General features: G+C 40.7%; 1 protein-coding gene and 1 long non-coding RNA gene across 3 annotated transcripts in view; one reads left to right on the top strand and one right to left on the bottom strand.

The window, feature by feature from the left end:
- The window catches only part of LYPD6B (LY6/PLAUR domain containing 6B), a 162,142-nt gene that overhangs the window by 121,601 nt on the left and 21,809 nt on the right, over positions 1-18,732 (top strand). The gene's annotated exons all lie outside the window — the stretch shown is intronic.
- The window catches only part of LOC129146630 (uncharacterized), a 116,687-nt gene continuing 116,252 nt past the window's right edge, over positions 18,298-18,732 (bottom strand). Inside the window, exon 4 of the long non-coding RNA XR_008553555.1 lies at positions 18,298-18,370. This is a non-coding gene — a long non-coding RNA (uncharacterized LOC129146630). The remainder of the gene's footprint in view (positions 18,371-18,732) is intronic.

The following is an 18,732-nucleotide window of genomic DNA, read 5'->3' on the forward strand; positions in this document are numbered from 1 at the left end:
GTATTTAATTTTTCATTAAACAGTATTTTAATAAATCTCCCTCCACCAACCCCATGGGTAAATTAGAGTAATGCAATGTGGAAAATAGAGGGGGCGGTAAATGAGAATCCCTAATACATTCATGGGTTTGCTCCTAGATTATGGTTCTGAAAGGGAGAAGGCTTTCAATTTTCAAGTCTTCCGAATGAACAGCCATGTCAACCGCTTTTACATCCACTTGTTAAGCACGTGAATCTACCCTATTAGGACAAGACACTCAATTTTATATAAAGGTTTCCTGAAATCTTCCAGGCAGTGGCCAAGAGCAGAGGACAGGTGGTATTTCCATGGGGTTTCTTACCTCCAGACTCACTAGCTCGTGCATCCCTATTATCACCAGAGGCCAAATGGATAATTCTTTGGCTAGCTTCCCTTGAATCGTGAGCTAAAAGGCAAACTTTCAATACAGTTTTAAGATGCTAGGGAGGAAAGTGGCATTGATTTATTTGTTCTCTTCCCAGCCAACCTGAGAAACCTGTCCTGTCAGGTAATGAACAACTGTTTTTATCCTAACTAGTGACTTCAAGAGAACTATTACTCATCCCATCATTACCTTTTCCCTGAGTCATCCACGCTGGCTCTTGCTGGTTTCAACTGCATAGGAATCTTCAGGCAGTGGGCTTGAGGGCCAAGGTTCCTTCTTAGTGATATGAATGACATGAGCATGCCTTGGACAGGGAACCATGGCTTTTTCTGGAAAAATATTTCATGGTTCTAGGTTTTCAGCCATGTGCCTGTATGAGAAAAACTTGTTTTGTGTAGTCAAAAGTGGCCATCTTAGTGATCAATAATTATAGAAGCCACCAAATACTCCAACCTGCATGATTTTGATTTAAAGGGCAAAGATATGGTTATGAAAATGAATGGTGATAGAGGCTACCTCTTGCTTGTGCCTTCTTAATAGTGCTGGAGTTTGACCACTGAGTGTTTAATTAGGGTCTTTGGTAAAGCCTCTTTAATGGCCTGTCCTTGTGATGGTGTCCAGAGAGCCTTGGCACCTAGAAATACATGTGCCATTAGTGATGGTACCAGCAAAAGGCCACAGGCATCATTTCCACTTTGCAAACACCACCTGTTCCCTCGCAGGCCATGGTTTTGGGGACTGTCTTCGGGCCCTGTTGTATATGACTTGGATGACATATAAGAGACTGGATCAGATAAAGATGTATGGGAAATAGTTAAGATCAATATTGACATGTGTTCCATTTCACTTCAAAATTCCATTTGTTTCCAAATTCTTCACACTTATATTCATTAGAAATGTAGATCAAACTTAGTTTTGAGTAGGAGCTGTCTTGAGACTTAGTTGAACCATCACATGTTGATGGGAGAGCTTGACAAGTAGAAAATAACAAAGAAAATATCCAAGGCAAAATGCTGGATGCAAGTTTGGGGGTTAGTTGAAAATCCTACCTCTTTAACAAATTCTTAACTAATCCTTCCTGGGTTTAAGTAAAATCTCCAGCTGCTTTTATGGGAGCTACTCTGTCACCTTTTTTTATCTTCAAGCACTTGAAATACATCATTAAGTCACATCAGAATTAATCTGAGTCCCTTTAAACTGTAGACTGAGCTCCTGGGGGCAGGAGCCTTGTCTACCTTTATCTTGAATTCCTAGGACTAAGAAAAATAAGGACTAAAAGCCCCATGCCTATTGTCCAAGCAGGTTTATATGAAATACGTATTGGTAACTGTGAAAATAAAATTGTGAGGCTGACACTCTGGCAGTTTGATGGCATGTCCTGCACAGTCAGTGCTAGAGGGAGTCTGGTTCTGGGCTGGGAGTAGCTGCTCTGGGGTCCCTGGACTGGCCTGTGCGGAAAGGCGATAATGCGGGCCCTGCGGCGAATGACTTTCACCATTGCCCATGATGTCTGTGTTGAAATAGGGAGGCACAGCCCAGATGAATGCTAAGGAAACAAAACCAATCTTTTATTACTCTCTACAGCATTTATAGCCAAGTCCTCGTCCGTGTCCTTATCCTTGAGGCATTCTGACAGTCATTTTAATGATTTATTTTCTTTTTCACCACCTGAAAAAAAAAACCCAAATAAAATATTTTATCACCTTTTGGGTAGACTTGATATCTTTCTCTTCATTTCATCGCTTTCTGTGTCTATAAAATACCCCTTACCTTTCAGCTTTTATAACTCAAGGGTAGGAATTCTGTTTTTCTCATTCCTTATGTGAATACTATTTTCTTAGTTGATTTTTCTTTTGGTCCCTTATTCCCAGCCTGTATTTTTGTTGTTGTATCTGTGTGTGGAGTGTGGGAAGCAGGAAAATGGGACTCAAGAAAAGCCATGTTTGCAGTAACATGTGCATCCCAAGGGAAGGTTTTAAATATATATATATTCTTTCTCTTCTCCTCTATTGAGAGCTATGAGAACATTGGAGCCATTGATGCTGAAGGAGTGATTGTTCTGATTTAAGGAGTGAATACTCCACCACTGAAATTTGCTCCATGGGTTCTTTCCAGGATCCACACTAAAAACCAGTGATCTGCATGGGAACTCATAGCATGGTGATTTCCCCTCCCTTCTGAGCTAGTTGTCTTCAGCCAAACTCCTTGCTTTATAGCTTGCAGTCTCTTTTTCTACTCTTGCCCTTTTTTTTGCTCATTTCGATCTCATTTTCCATACGCTTCCTTACATTAAGGTGTCATCAGCAGGATCCTCACTCAGACCAGACATCCTCAGCCACAAAAGCTGCCCAAGCACATCTATGGATTTGCAAGGGCAAAGGTCTCCTTGGAAAGGTGATTTCAAGTCCAGGTCAATGCAGTATGGGATTGTGTCCATCCCTTCCAATGAAGATTCAAGAATTGAAAGGGACTTCAAGGCCCTTCCTGCAGAGAACCAGTTGTACATGTGCAGACATTCATTTCATGGCCTCTCCATTCATGGCTGGTCAACCCTCTACTTGAATAATTCTATCAGTAGGGCTGTTCTCAGGCAGTTAATGCCCTTGCCAGGCCTTTCAAAACTTGACCCCCGAATCAGTCTCCCTGTAAAGTTCTGAGAAGGAACTTTTTCCTTTCTTTCCAGCTATTTGAAAAGTTAGCAATTTCCCCCTCCAACAATGTTTTCCCTTCTCTGGAAAGCAAGTATTGCTCTCTCAACCATTCTAATTAAGACAGAAGTTTTTCTGTTTTTTTTTTTAAAGATTTATTTATTTAATCAAGCACTGGGTACAGTCAGAAGCGCAGGAGGGTGAGAGAATTCACCAGAGGCAGAGCGGGGAACAGAACAGGCAGACTGACGAAACACACTACGGAGGGGAGCAGTGGGTGTGGCAGGAGAGGTCTGCGCGCCATTTAGGCTATTAAAAAATTACTTGGCAACTCATAATTTTCTGTTATTTCCACAGGAAGAAACAAATTTATATATTGTCTTGCCAAAATCCAGGTTGTATACAAAATTTCTGATTTAATAGCCTGGAAACCATGTCACAAAAGATGGAAGATTTATTTGGCAATACTTCACCTTTGCTTACCCATCCTAGGCCTTACTAATCACTTCATTCTTTTCTGCTTACAAACTCTTACTGATCCGCACCTTCATTCATTAAAATTCAAAGAGATTTACTTGTGAATCTTCAGTGTGTGATACAGTACTTAATAATTGGGACATGATTCCTGCCATCAAAATGTTTATTATCTAATAGAAAGATTATTTAATACTCTGATAGTACATATGTCTGTGTATTATATTTGTATACTAAGGACTAAACACAGCATATTTGGAACATACAATGGTATAATGTAATATTAGTATAGTATAGGATACCTAGTAAAGATAAGTCCAAGAGAACAGACAGTAGCCTGGGAGTGAGATCAGGCAAGTAGCATTTGAGCTGGGCCTTGAAAATTAAAGAGTTGATGGATAGTTTTAGAAAGGATGGAAAGGTATTCCAAGAAAGGGGAAAAGCCTCCATTGATGAATATGCTGTGCCTGGAATCCAGATCTGGTCTGTTAGGCCCTTCTGCCTGACTTTGCTACTTCCTAGCTCTGTGACTTGCAGTTCATCATGCAAACTACTGATGTTTTTGCCCTTGCCACAATCATTTCGACTCATGCTTTCAAATCATGTCTAATTTTTGGGTTGCTGGGGCATCCAGGCTAATCACGTGATCACAAGTCCTTAGGAAGGCAGCCGTATTATTACCTTAAAAAAAGTTCAATGCAGGGCCTCCCCGGTGGCGCAGCGGCTGAGCGCTGGGTTGCGAAGCTGCCCGCAGCCCCTGCAGCGCCGGCTCGATCCCCGGCTGCTCCCCGGCCACCGGAGGAGGGTCCCACATGGCGCGCAGACCTCTCCTGCCGCCCGCTGCTCCCCTCAGCAGTGTACTTCAGTCCTTTTGCCTGCTCTGCTTCCCGCTCTGGCTCTGGTGAATTTTCTCACCCTCCCGCGCTTCTGACTGTACCCAGTGCTTGTATCAATCAATCAATCTTGTATAAATAAATAAATCTTTAAAAAAAAAAAGTCAGTGCAGCCATAAAGGATGCATATCTGAAGAACAATGAAATTAGGATAGTACATATGCTGTAAACAAATAACAACTTTAATAAAAAGAGACTTTATCTCACACACCAATAGCCTCATGCCCTGAGACTTCCAATCATCCTTACTTTTGAAATATCTCTTCTGCTTTCATCCTTTGTTGAATTGTGTGAGAAAATTGGAAGTGAATTAATTCAGCTGTGTTTGCATTTTCTAGAGGATGAAAATGGTGTTTCAGTTATTACATGTGGAGAGCTAAGAAACCAAAATGTGAATAGGCTGGGTTTTTGTTTTTTTTTTCTAGGTTGCAGGTGGAATTGGCAGCATCCATAGTTGAATGGCCCCCAAGGATGTGAGCTGAGTAAATGCAGTCAACACTGCATGATAATTCAGAGACTAACCCTGGAACACTTCAATGGTGGTTCCTCCAAATTGATTTCTGACCACTCCCCATTTGGTGGGGAAAAGCTTTTAATTTTCTACTGTTTGATCTCTGTTTCCATCACATATATAGCCAGTTGGCTAAGACAGTAACCTCCAAAGCTGGCTGGAATTCTGTTTTTAATGTCCTGGCAGGAAGGAGAGATGTTTATTATAATTGGGTACCTTAGCTGTTCTTCCATCTGCCTTTTATTCCCCTTCACCTTGTTACTTTGGAAAACAGTAGTGTTGCTTTTTGTACAGATAATGGCTACAGATGACCATGAGCGAGGAAATAATTCATGCATTGCTTTTTGGCTTAGAAGGCAGACATTGTGGGAGTCAACAGCAGGATGCTTTGCTATTGGATCTGCAAGGGGTTGGAGAAGATGGCCGATGCTCTGTGAACAAATCTCATGCCTGTTGGGCATTTCATTCCACCTTCCTTACAACGAGTGACTTCAGTAGACGGTCCTCAGTGCCTCTTTACATGCCTGATAGTGGTTCAGCTAAATCTGCCAACAACAAAATTCATGATGCCGGCTTCTTACAATACCTGGCACTATCTCCTTCCTCCCAAGTGTTTCTATGCTACAATCTAAAGTGAAAAAACCAGAAAGAAAACATTTATCGAGGTACATACTATTTGCTAGGCATTGTGAAACATACTTTATAACAATTCATTTACTTCTATATCTTATTTCTCACTAGGGCTTTGAAATTTAAATCTTAGTGATTTATCAATGACAAAACTAGGATTCTAAGGAGTGAAGCAACTTGCCTAGGCTAAATCAATCCTAACAGTATTGATCAGAGCCTTAAATTCAGGATTGGAACCAGGTTTTCCTGACTCCATTTAAATCCAGGATAAGGGGCCTCCCCGGGTGGCCCAGGCAGTTGATCAAGTGCAGCGCTGTGAAGCTGTCTGCAGCCTCTGCAGCGCGGGTTCGATCCTGGCTGGCAGGCGAGGGTCCCTCGGCAGACCTCTCCTGTCTTGCCGCTGCTCCCCTCAGCAGCGTATTTTGTCAGTCTGCCTGTTCTGCTCCCCGCTCTGTCTCTGGTGAATCTTCCCACGCATCTGGCCTGTACCCCAGTTCTTGTATAAATAAATAAATAAATAAATAAATGTTTTAAAAAAATAAATCCAGGATAAGCTAAAGCTTGAAAATAACGTCTTTTCCATGGAGAAGCTAGAAATTTCAGTACTCGGGCAGAGAAGGAATTAGGCTCCCAGCATAGCCTTTTTATATCAAATGCAACATGTAGACAATGCTTGGTTGTTCTTTCCTTCTACCATCAAATGATCTCAGAGCTTGAATATTTGTTTTTTCATCTTTTGCAAATGTGAGTTATTATAAATAGATCATCTTGTCACTGCTATGATCTAGAGGTCAGTGCACAATTAACTCAGTTTTCTATCATTTTAACCCTTGCTTGCCTCAAGTGAGACTAAGAAGTATTTCCTGTGCACCCTGTCCTTTAGCTAGTGACAACCCAACAAAAGCGACACAGTCAGAGAGAAGCTGTGTCCTGTTTCAGAGTAGAGTCTGTCAGACTGGTAACTTGGTAACTTGGTACCTGGTAACTTCAGACAGACACTGGGGCTAACTGGCTTGCTTTGGAAACTTTTTTTTCCTTTAAACTTGAGAAACACCTTTAATACTTTCCTCCTGATACTGCTACACTGTGGACATGATCTTCTAAGCCAGGCAACTGTTTCATGAGGTCCGGGAAGCCTGTCGGTGGTATGCAGTCTTCTCTTAACAAGTGGTGTATTCTTGCATTTACCCTCACCAGTAGGTCTTGTCAATAAATCTGTCAAAGTTTAGACCTGTCTGCACAAAGCATGCTTTCCACCTTCCCCAAAGGGTGGAAAGACAGCCCTTCAGAGCTCAGCGGGATGGAAATTACTTTTCTTACCCAGCACAAAAATAAAAGTGTATGTACATATATCAATTTCTTTCTAGTCTGGCTACACAGTAGGCAGGGAATTACTGTTTGTTTATTAACCAATTTGTAAATTCCCTAGTTTGTAGGAGAATAAAGGAAATCACAACTTTATGCAGGGATTTCATGGACTAGTGGATGGTAGGAGGGAGCTGTGCATGCCAGGGGGTCTGCTTTCCTTTCCACCGCGATGCCTAAGTGGTCTGTTCAGGAAGAACTCAAAGGGAAGTTTGTGCATCAAGTTACTGGACCAGGGACTAGAGAGCCTCAATTTCTCCTGGCATAATTATGGGTCTTCGTGGGGATTAGAAAGCTCTGCAATTATGCAGATGACTTTCAAAGGCAACACAAGATATTTTACCTCTCAAACCGAATCCACCCATCTTAAGAACTCTCAGCAGCCAGCTGACATGCCAAAACTATGGTAAATCCTGGAGCATTCACGTGGGTGAATTGCTCATGAAGCACAGAGAGCTGCGTAACTTATTTTTAAGAAGATTTTATATTCCTGACAGTGGTGATTAAAAACACAGGCTCTGTTGCATAGATCAGCACAAATATCATGGACCATTTTTCCCCTCGATTTCTAACTGGGATGTATTTGTTTGCAGTGTTGGCTTGTATAGGAAAGATCAGTTTGATTTAAAATGGGCATTCTGGATATTGAGGATTTAGACCAGTTCAGAAAGGCCTGTTTTTCATTTGTAGCTTCAGTCTCTTTTGGAGATATCTCTCGCCACCCAAGCCATTGCAAAGTCACAGTCCCGCAGCATGCTCCATCCTGTAGCAGCCACCTGCTGTCCCGCCTGGGGACAGCTCATTTTGCCGGAAGGCTTTGGCTATCACCTGTATTCACCTCCATTCCCTTAAACTTATAAGCAGTAGCATAGTTATTTTAGGAGTTCTTTTTCATTTATGTAATTCACAAAATGGGTAAGAAATATTGCAACCCAAGTTAAAGTGGAAATGACTCTATCTCTTGTAGAAATTTTTTATAGAATTCAATAACCTTTATTTCTGACACTAAGGAAAGGGAAAGGGAATACCAGAATTGGAAAGTCTGTCCCATTGTAATTGCAAGAAGGTGAGTTCTGGTCTGTTTACTCGTCCCTGGGCGGGTTTAGTCAGTGTTTGCTATCAAAGAAGAGAAATACTCTAGTTGTGGCAAAGACATTTTGTCTGTCTCAATCAACACAGTCATGGAGATCGTACACTCTGTGTGAAAAAGCGAGAGCAATACATTTTTATAACCCGAATACAAAAGGACAGATTTACTAGGGCTCTGCTGGGCTTTCCCCCTCAACTTCCTGATTCAGTGGCCGACGCAGCAGCAGGTACAACATTATATGCTGTTATACAAGTAAAACCAGTAGACTTAATGATTCTCTGCTTCTGGGTCATAATTCTTTGGTAAGAGTGAGAATTCCAAACCTACCAGACTTTATCTTTCCCAGGGCACACACATCCATCTTCTTAAGGTGGTTTTTTGTTGGTGGTGATATTAGAAGGGTTTTTTTCCCCCCACTATAGTGTTAGTTTCCAAAAGGGGACCAAGGTGAGAGGAAGAGCAAGTATTGCAATAAATTAGTCAGAGGCATCCTACATTTTATTTGTTGTCAGGAAGCTAATAGCCCAACAAGCTTCAGGCATGAGCCACTGCTCTGAGGCCCAGCCTGGCTGAGCCTGGGCAGGATGTCCCGTGTCCTCATCTGCTGTCCCCACTGCCTGTGCTGGTTTGTTTAGGGCACCAGGGGACTGGCTCCTTCTTCCACAGGCTCAGTAAAAGTCTGGCGGGAATTGTGGTCCCTATTCAGAGGACATCAAATCTTTTTTGTTTCCTGAGTTCAGTTGCATGAACTTTCCCTCTTAGCTTTATTGAGATAACTGTTTTGTTGATTTTTATATACAATGATAGGTTGTACAATGTAATGATTTGATATATGTATATATTGTGAAATGATTCCCACAAATTAACACATTCATCTCCTTATATATTATCTTGGATTTGTGGGGGGGGGGGCAGAGGGGTAAGTGTGTGAGAACCCTTGAGATCTATTAGCAAATTTCAAGTATAAAATACAGTAATATTAACTATAGTCTCCATGTGCACGTTAGTATCCCAGAACTTATAACTGAATGTTTGTACCTTCTGACCAGTATTTCCTTATTTCTTCCGCCCCCAACCCCTGGGGACTACTATTTTACTCTTCTGGTTCTATAATTTTGACATTGTTGGTTTCTATTTATAAGTGATACCATACCATACAGTATTTGTCTCTGTGTTTGGCTTATTTTCACGTAGCACCATGCGCTCTAGGCTCTTTCATATTGTCACAAATGGAAGGATTTCTTTCTATTTTTATGATTGAATAATATTCCACATATACGTACCAAGCAAATATGTGCCACATTTAAAAAAAATTCATTTCTCTTTTAACAGAAACTTAGGTTGTTTCTGTGTCTTGGCTATTGTGAATGGCTGTGATAATATTGCAGTGAGGTGGCTATCTCCTTGGAGATCCTAATTTCCTTTGCATATATACCCAAAAGTGAGATTGATGGAGAAAATCAGAGATGATGGTTTTTGAGGAACCTTCATACTGTTATCCATAATGACTGTACCACTGTATATTTCCACCAACAGTGCACAAAGGTTTCCTTTTCTCCACATCTCCACCAGCATGTATCTCTTGTCTTTTAGATGACAGACATTTATAACAGAAGTGAGGTGGTACCTGTTTTTAATTTATATTTCTCTGATGCTCTGATGTGTAGCATCTCTTCATGTACCTGTTGGTCATTTATATATTGGTTTTGGAAAAATGTGTATTGAAATTCTTAGCCCAGTTTTAATTTGGTTGTTACTATTATTATTTACTACTGAGTTGTATACGTTTTTAATATGTTTTGGATATTAACTCCTTATTAGATAATTGTTTGCATATATTTTCTCCCATCCTATGTGTATTCTTTTCATTTTGTTGTTTTCCTTTGCTCTGCGAAAGTTTGTTCAGTTTCAAGTTGGAGCTGTTGAAATTGTCCCTCAAGTGACTTCACCTGCTCTGTGACCTTGAACCAGTTTCTTCATCTCTATTCTATTTCCTCATTTGCTTGTGGCTGGAATTGGACTAGATCAGGGGCTCTTCAGATGTTTTAAGTTATGGAACCCTTTATGCAAAGGAAATTTTGTAAAATGCCCTAGTAAAAGTGAACTTATAAAAATGAGATCTAATCTCATTTAACTGTGAGTCAGGAACCCAGAATGCCTCCTCCTCCTCCACACCCTACCCCATGCAAATCCCCTTCATCTATTGAACTCCAGTTGGCCTGCAGGAACACCTCTAGTCTATCCTGATGACAGGCTAACTGATGCAGGGAGTCGCACTTAACCCAGGCCTGAAAATGCAGCTAATTTTATTTTTGTTAGTCCCGATTTCTGGAGATGTGTAAGGAGACACCTTACAAGTTTTAAGTCAGTCAACTGAAAGTGGCTTAATACATCATATATTTATTCAAAGTTCATGACATTCTTTTATATGCCCTGTACCTTATAAACAGAGTATTTTTATATTTGCTGTTGTGTTGTTCAGTGATATCCAAATGAAATGGATTTTGCAGAGCACACCAGTCTCAACATCTCAGAGCTGGACCGACCCCGCTATAGTTCCAGAAACCCACTCTACACCCCACAGCTCCCACTGTCTTCCCCCTCTCCTGTCCCAAGACCACATCCTCTTGCTCAAACCCCGTATTGACCATGTCAGTCTCCTTCAAAAAGTAGTCTGGCTCTTTGAAAAGATCAAAACTCAATTCTCTATTCTCTCTCAAAGTTCCATGATTATTTAATTTTCTGATTAAACTTGATTTCCCACTTCCTTCTGACACTGGTTCAGGCTCACTTCGGAGATACTGTGGGGTTGATTTCAGACCACCACAACAAAGCAAATATTGCAATAAAGTGAGTCAGACAAATTTTCTGGTTTCCCAGTGCATATAAAAGTTATGTTTACACTCTACCATAGTCTACTAAGTGTGCAATAGCATTGTGTCTACAAAATAATAGACATACCTTAATTAAGTGTGACACAGACACAAAATGAGCACTTGCTCAACGCAGGTTACCACAGGCCTTCAATTTGTAAAACACAGGCAGTATCTGTGAAGCACAATAAAGCAAAGTGCAGTAAAATGAGGGATGCCTGTATACGTGCCATTTCAGTAAGTCCCTCTCTAAGCCCATGGTTGTGCTCTTTGCCCATCTCTATGTCTTCCTTGTATGCAGATATCACGTCCTTTTCGTCACCAGCCTTTACACTCCCCTTTCTAGCACTCCCCCACTCACTCTTCTCCTTCCTGTGGCATTTAGCAACGAGGCGGCAAAGTTACAGAACTGGGAGACAGCACTAGGACTGGGGTCCCAGAATGCTGCGTATTGGCTAAATGCTCTCAGCTAAGCCCATTGACTCTTTTTAGGTCACAGTTTACTCATCTGTAAAATGGGGCTAATAATACAATATCTTTCTTGCCTACCTGGGTGTGCTTTTGTGAAAATCAAAAGAAACACATGAATGGGGGCCTCCCTGGTGGCACAGGGGTTAAGTCTCCTGTCAAGCTATCACCCACCACTGCAGCATGAGTTTGATCCCTGACAAGGAAGGTGACCCACATAGTGCAGCAGACCTCTCCTGTCTTGCCCACTGCTCCCCTCAACAGTGTATTTCAGTAGATCTGCCTGATCTGCTCCCCACTCTGTCCCTGGTGAATCCTCTCACCCTACCCCTGCACCTCTGGCCTACACCCCAGCTCTTGTATGCATAAATTAAAATAAATCTTTAAAAATAGTGCTAAGAAAGGAAATATATGAAAAATATATGAACTTTATTTAAGCAATTTTCCCTTATCAGATTTTGTTCTTACATAATAATGGATTACTATTGCTTGTTGTAGCATATAGCAGTCATTGAATTATTATTCATACTCTGTGCTTACATCAGTCATTTCATGTGTGGTGTCTAGTATCATTAGTTCTTTAGGTCAAAGATTTTTCTTTTTAAAATTCCTGTGGTTATCACAGTGCTGACCACAGAGTGGGTACTTCAAATGAACTTGTTTAATAGAATTTGATCTGTGATATTCTCCAAGAATCTACTAGTTTTGGTGTGCTGGCAATAGAGGTCGTTAAATTATTAGAAGACTACTTGAACTTCTGACATGCTCACAAAGCAAGTCTGAAATTCTAGGATTTAAAATGGGCGTGGGAGACCTTAGAAGCTGGGTGAACAAGTTGCTTGGTGAGATGCTCTCTTGCAAAATAAAATAATTCAAGTGGAACTCAGTTCTCTACCAGTTGGACTGTGAGTCTAGCCATCAGTCCCCAAGTCAGTGTAACCTTTTTTCCACTCTGTGGGGGAGGACACTGCCCAGACTCAGAAATACAAGGGGGTTCACAGAGGACATTCCTTAGCCCAAAATAGCAGAGGAGCCCTTTGCTGGCTTCAAGAGATCATGTATCTTAACTGCCCATAGATTTGCATTCAACTTTTCCCTAGTCAATTGTGTTCCCTGAAAATATGTTCTGTTATTATGTTATATCTACTAGAGGAGAGTTGGTTAGTGTATGGCAAATTCTTTCTCACGTAAGTGAAATTTATTTTATTTTGAAAATAAGGTAACATGTTGTGATAGACTTTGACTAGGGGGCCAGGGATGTGCTGGGTACTTCTCACTACCCTGGAGATTTAGTTTGTAACGGTAAGCTGGTGAGCTTTGACATATCCAGTCTAACTTATGCTTCTGGAAGAATTGAGTTTTGTTGTAAGGGGGAGATTTCTGAAGAATGGGGAGAGGGAAGTTAGTCTCTTAAGTTCTAGGCTACGAAGTCTGTAGTTTATGTAGACAAAGCCTCAGCAAGATGAAAGCATGTGTCTCCGCCCCTTCCTGTGTTCTGATGATATCTGTGGAAATCTCAGCTAACAGGCCTCTTTTCTTTTTTAAAAAAAGTTTTTCCTGAGATATTTCCACTACTTGGTCAAAATAAGTATCTGCAGGTTCCCCCACCTCTGCCAGATTTGCTTATTTCTGTGAACATCCTTGCATGGTTTCAGCAGAAATAATTTATTTCTATGCCTGCCACAAGCTCTAGGAATCAATAGCATGTCTCGAAAAATGTAACGCTGCAGGGCCCATCCTCCCATAGCCATGTTTGCTCTTCATACATGACGGCCTCTGTCACTATATTCATGTCACTAGGGCATGGATCATGTCTTACATTTTATTTTAGCTACTCATAATGCATAGTAGGTATTCAAGAGTGTTTATTACATTAAAATATACATATCTCCAATTTTGGAAGTTTAATACTTTCTTGGCTAAGAAAATCCCCAAAGATACATTTGGATTGATGATGCCAACCCATGACATTTTTAACCTAGTGCTCAGTGTAGCTATCCGTACACAGGGAAGCCACATGCATGGGGCAAGTTCACCAGTGTGTGACTAGGCTTCCTGTGTGTAACACTGCCATGTTTCCTTAGCTCTTCCCTGCAGGCCCAGTGAACCCAAAGGAATTCTTGGGGCAGCTTTTTCTCCCCCTAGTAGATCTTACTAAGGTATTGGATTTCTGGGACCCTGGAATTTTCCTTGAAGGATTTCATAACCAAATCAAGCTTGTTTGAATGTTGACTTTTGCTATTGCTGATGTTTTCCTCATGGACGCTCCTAATTCCATGTCAGTTTGATACTTCTCTTTTCCCTCTTTCTCATAAAGACGTCTAGCCAGTGACTGTTCTAATGGTGAGAAGTCAGGTCATCACTGCCATAAGCATGTCCTGAGCATCAGCCAGGTGACAACACTCACAAACATCTGTCTTTTCAGAACTCATTTCTGTGTAGTGTGTGCTGTGCACATCTCCCATGCAAGTAATCTTTTTCTTTAATCCACTGTTCCATAAAAGGCTCCTTACAGAAAAATGTGACTTTACTTTCACACCTGCTTTCTACAGTATTCAGCAAACACCTGGGCCTCTGCTCCGTGCCACACCCTTGGTTGGAGATGACAGATTACTCCTGCCTGCAGGGAGCTTGAGCATGGCAAGAACAGGCAGCAGGGGCTTTCCTTTCCTCACACACTCTTTCCCTTTGAAGGACTGATGCCATGGTCTCTGACCGGTTGCATGGACTTGTGGGGCATTTGGGGATCAAAAATAAGAATTTTTCGGCAGGTCGATTAAAGATATCATTGAAGAAAACAATTAGGGTTTGAAACTCCAAACCTGAACAATCTCACATTAACCTGGAAAAGCAGCAGCAGCGATTGCCATCTGCTGGCACCCGCCTCTGGACAGGGAGCCAGTGTTCCAGGCCAGCCCGCCCTCCCTCTAGCCGGCCGGGACAGTCTCTCTGATTCTAGCAATTAGAGCTACTCCCTGAGCCGGTTCATAATTGCTTAATCACACTCTCTTCACTGAATTATGATTTTAGCTTAGGGTGGCTTAAGGGGGAAAAGTGCAAGGTTTGGGGAAAAGGAAAGGAAGCAATTAGGGAGAGAGAATTCAAATTGTTTCTCCCTAGTCAGTTCAGGGATTGACGGAAAAGAAGGCGAATGACATCAATGACCAGGTGTAAATGTAAGGAAGCTGATTTGGAAAATGGGTCCTTTGAGTCTTGTTTGGGTGAGAACCATTGAGAGCACAAAATGAAGCAGCTGGTATGTTCTGGAAACCTTTCTTCTGTAAGCCCAGAATTTGAATAATACACTAAGTGGAGTGCATATATTTAAATATTTATGTACAAATGGCTGTCATTTTTTAGCTGGCTCTGCCATGATCCTATGACTTGATACAATTGTTTTTAAAGTGATCATTTTCTAGATGCTCAAAAGGCATTGTACAGAAAGATGAGAATCACAGCAAATCAAGGGAAATGCAGAAGAGACTATTATACACCCAATAGGTCCATCAGAGCAAGGAAGTTTCAAAGGCAGTATAGTGTAGGGATTAAGATGGAAAAGTTAAGAATTGGACCTGAATTTAAATTCTGTCCATGCTTTACTAGTTTTATAGCTTTGAGTAAGTTACTCTTTCTTTAAACCTTCAGTTCCTCATCTGTAAAGTAGGGATAAATAGCACTCACCTCACAGTGGTCTTGTGAGAATTAAATGAATTGCTAGTGTTAGGTGCCTGACACCTATAAGCTAGCAATAAATACTACCTTAAAAAGGAATTTATTCTGCATGATGTGCAGGGAGGAACCCACTTGCAAATCCTTGGAAGTTCAAACCTCCAAGAGTGGGAAACTTTAGGGCCTGAAGCTACAGCAGTGTATGTAAGGATTCCTGGTAGATAGTAGGTGCTTTGTAAATGTTGACTGGAATACTAAATACGATAATCACCCCTGAACCTCGCTTTTGTTTTCTGCAGTTTGAGTTACTTGTAGTCAACTGAGAAACAAAAATATTCTGTGCAATAAGACGTTTGAGAGAGACCACACTCAAACTTTATTCCAGTATATTATTATAATTGTTTCATTGGTGGTGTTAATCTCTACTGTGCTGAATTTTTATTTTATTTATTTATTTTTTTTAATAGAGGCATGTTTATTTATTTATTTATCTGTTTGTTTTTTTTGTTTATACATGCACTGGGTACAGTCAGAAGCGCGGGAGGGTGAGAGAATTCACCAGAGCCAGAGCGGGGAGCAGAGCAGGCAGAAGGACCAAAGTACACTGCTGAGGGGAGCAGCGGGCGGCAGGAGAGGTCTGCGCGCCATGCGGGACCCTCCTCCGGTGGCCGGGGAGCAGCCGGGGATCGAACCGGCGCCGCAGAGGCCGCGGGCAGGTTCGCAACCCAGCGCTCAACCGCTGCGCCACCGGGGAGGCCCTGTGCTGAATTTTTAAATTGAACTTTTTCATAGGTGTGTATAGGAACAAAACCTATAGTTGGGTTCAGCACTGTCATGATTTCAAGGCATCCACTGGGGGTCTGGCATGTATCCTCTGCAGATAAAGGAGTATTAACTGTGGATGTTTTAGTCTGTTTAGAGTGTATAAATTACATTTTATGAAATTAATGAAAATGTGCATTTTAAATGAGGTAAGTATAAGGAAAGAAATAATGGTTGAAGTTTTTAAGCGTGGCAAAGCTATATTTTCAAGTGGTTAGCCAAGAAAATGTTTCTTCTCTCATTTTTCTATGAGGGACATGGATCTTTTCCCCCCTAGGAGCAGATGATTTGGGGGAGCATTTTGGAATGCTCTAAATGGTCTCATCCTGGGTGCAGCATTCCCAAATACTTTTGTTCTCCTGCTTGGATAGTGTTAAGGAGAGACAAACAGTTTAAACTTTTAAACTGCCAGTTATAAATACCTGGAGACATCACTGTTTCCCTATTTGTAAATAGACCGCACTCGGTGTCTCTTCTGAACCTCCTTGGGGTTCAGAACCAACTAGCCGTGGGCTGGTTGATTCTTCCTTTGTGTGCAGTGTCTTCCTCTGCTGCCTGGTGTTCCAAGTGCTTGCACAGAGGTTGGGGAAAGGGATTGACATTCTCTGCCGAGCCCTAGCCTGAAGTCATTTCTCAGACAAGATGTGATGAACAAACACTGCCTTTGGAAGAAGACATACAAATTTGCCAAAGAAAGGAATGTAGTCCTGGGACCTCCTAGCTATAGGATTATGTAAATCATTCAGCACTAGTAAATGGAAGTTATGAAAGTAAATAATTTCCATGTGTACCATGCTAATTAGTCAAAGAAAAATGGTGGTGGATAATTTACTCTCTAACTTCTCAGGAGGTAGGACAGGTAAGCTGGCTCCATAGAGTTTTTTAAACACACTCTGTGGTGATACATGTGGGTAACTAATTACTGACTTTGTCCTATCATCTCAGACATTATTCTAAGTGCTTGAGACATGTTGACTCACGCACCTGAGGTCATTTTATTATCTCCTTTCTACATTGAGGAAATTGAGGAGTGGGGAGGTAATTTGCCCAGTGTTTGCACTAACTTAGCATTTGATTCAACATGAAGAAAGCAGAAATGCTGAGAAACAGCCCAGACTTGGCAAAAATATTTAGGTGGTCACTCAGCCAAATAGCAGGAACTTCCCCCTTTATTTTCTAAACACAAGGAATGACAGCATCTGTTTTGGTGGGAATGGGTTATAGCCCCACTTATCATGGAGACCTCATGTTGGGGCTACAGGTGAGCCTGATCAGCCTCCTCCTTTGTCTGCTCAAATGTGTGAAATTTGGGGTCTCAGAAACTCAAATGGGGCCCTGGGCACTGTTGCACTAGTTCTCATATTTCAAAGGACCTAAGAAATCATTCATTTAGGGCAGGTAAAACATTGTGGGCTAATGACTGTATATAAACTTTTTTTTTTGGTATTTGTCAAAATTATATATATCATGTTATTTTTATGCAGACAGTTTTCATGGCAATTTTAAAGGCAGGTAACATTATCTTTGACATATTTAGAAAGATCCTTGTAAACATGGAATCTGAGGTCTGGCATGTGGTCATCCTCCTTGGGGTTGAAAATAATAGCTCTATTTGCCTATAGGGTAAGAGAGGTGTATTGTTAATAGTCAACAAATCACAATATACTTGAATGGATAGACTTTTTTTTTCAAGTTACTATTTATATTTTGATAAATGATTCTATTCTGAAGGAAGGCAATGCTTCCTGGCCATTTAGCTGCCTTATCTACATTCTTAATCTGCTTTTATTAAAGACTTCTGAGACTGTGTTCCTACTAATATCTCAGGGGATCTTACCAATGGAATTTGCAAAATGTCATTAGGATGGTGAATTGACTGGTACCGCCATCCAACTGATACATTTCAAAGCCAAATAAAAAAGTTCTTTGGATTTTCCAACCTCCTGGACCATTAAAGAGAGTTAGTGGCCTTTAATTATATGGTAGATGTTTAAATAAACTATGGGGCCAATAGAACTGTTTTTTCAAATTTTTTAATAAGTTAAAAAATTTATTAAATGGATCAAAACAAAAAAATGAAGTACATTCTGAGACAACTCCCTCTGACTTCTGTCCTTTTCTGATGAAAAAGAGACCCAGAGGTACCAGGTCTGTTCCTTTACACTATATTTTTTGCACCTGACCTTCCAACTGCATGTCATCATTTTCATTAATTTCCTACATACTATTTTTATGCATATATAACTAAATACAGTATTTTGTTACCTCAACACAAATGATGACATATTTATGTGTACAAGATTATATGAATAGATCCCTCTAATCATACATACATATCTTCCAGAAGTCTTTTCATTTGCATATAGAGAACATTCTTTTTTTAATGACTACATATTACATTGTGTATAATTATATATATATATACACACTCTGATGGATACTTACGTGCTTTTGGATCATTTGGTATTGCAAACAGTGCTGCAATGAACATCTTGGCAGTATATCTTCGTGCATGCAGCTCTGCCTGTGGAAAAAATTCCCAGAAGTGAGATTTGGTGTTAAGGGTAAATGCATTTGAAATTTTAATACTGATTTGCTCCTTAGGGGTTATAATCCCACTGGAAATATTAGAAAATGCCTGTTTTCCATGGTTTCCTCAAAAGAATGTGTTAGAAAACATTTTTACTTGTTAAACTGGTCAAAATCCTGAAGTTACATGGCTTTAATTTGCTTTCCCCCTATTTAAATTTTTCTCATGTTTGAGAGTCACTTATCTATGAAAAGTCTTTTAATGTCCTTTGTCAATTTTTCTGTTGGGTTGCTGATAATTTTCTTATTAATTTCTAGCTGTCCTTCCCATATTGAAAAATACCCATTGTTTGTGAC

Source organism: Talpa occidentalis, unplaced genomic scaffold (genome assembly GCF_014898055.3).
Source record: "Talpa occidentalis isolate TD23 unplaced genomic scaffold, MPIMG_talOcc4v2.1 talOcc4.3, whole genome shotgun sequence".
In the NCBI taxonomy this organism is placed as follows: domain Eukaryota; kingdom Metazoa; phylum Chordata; class Mammalia; order Eulipotyphla; family Talpidae; genus Talpa; species Talpa occidentalis.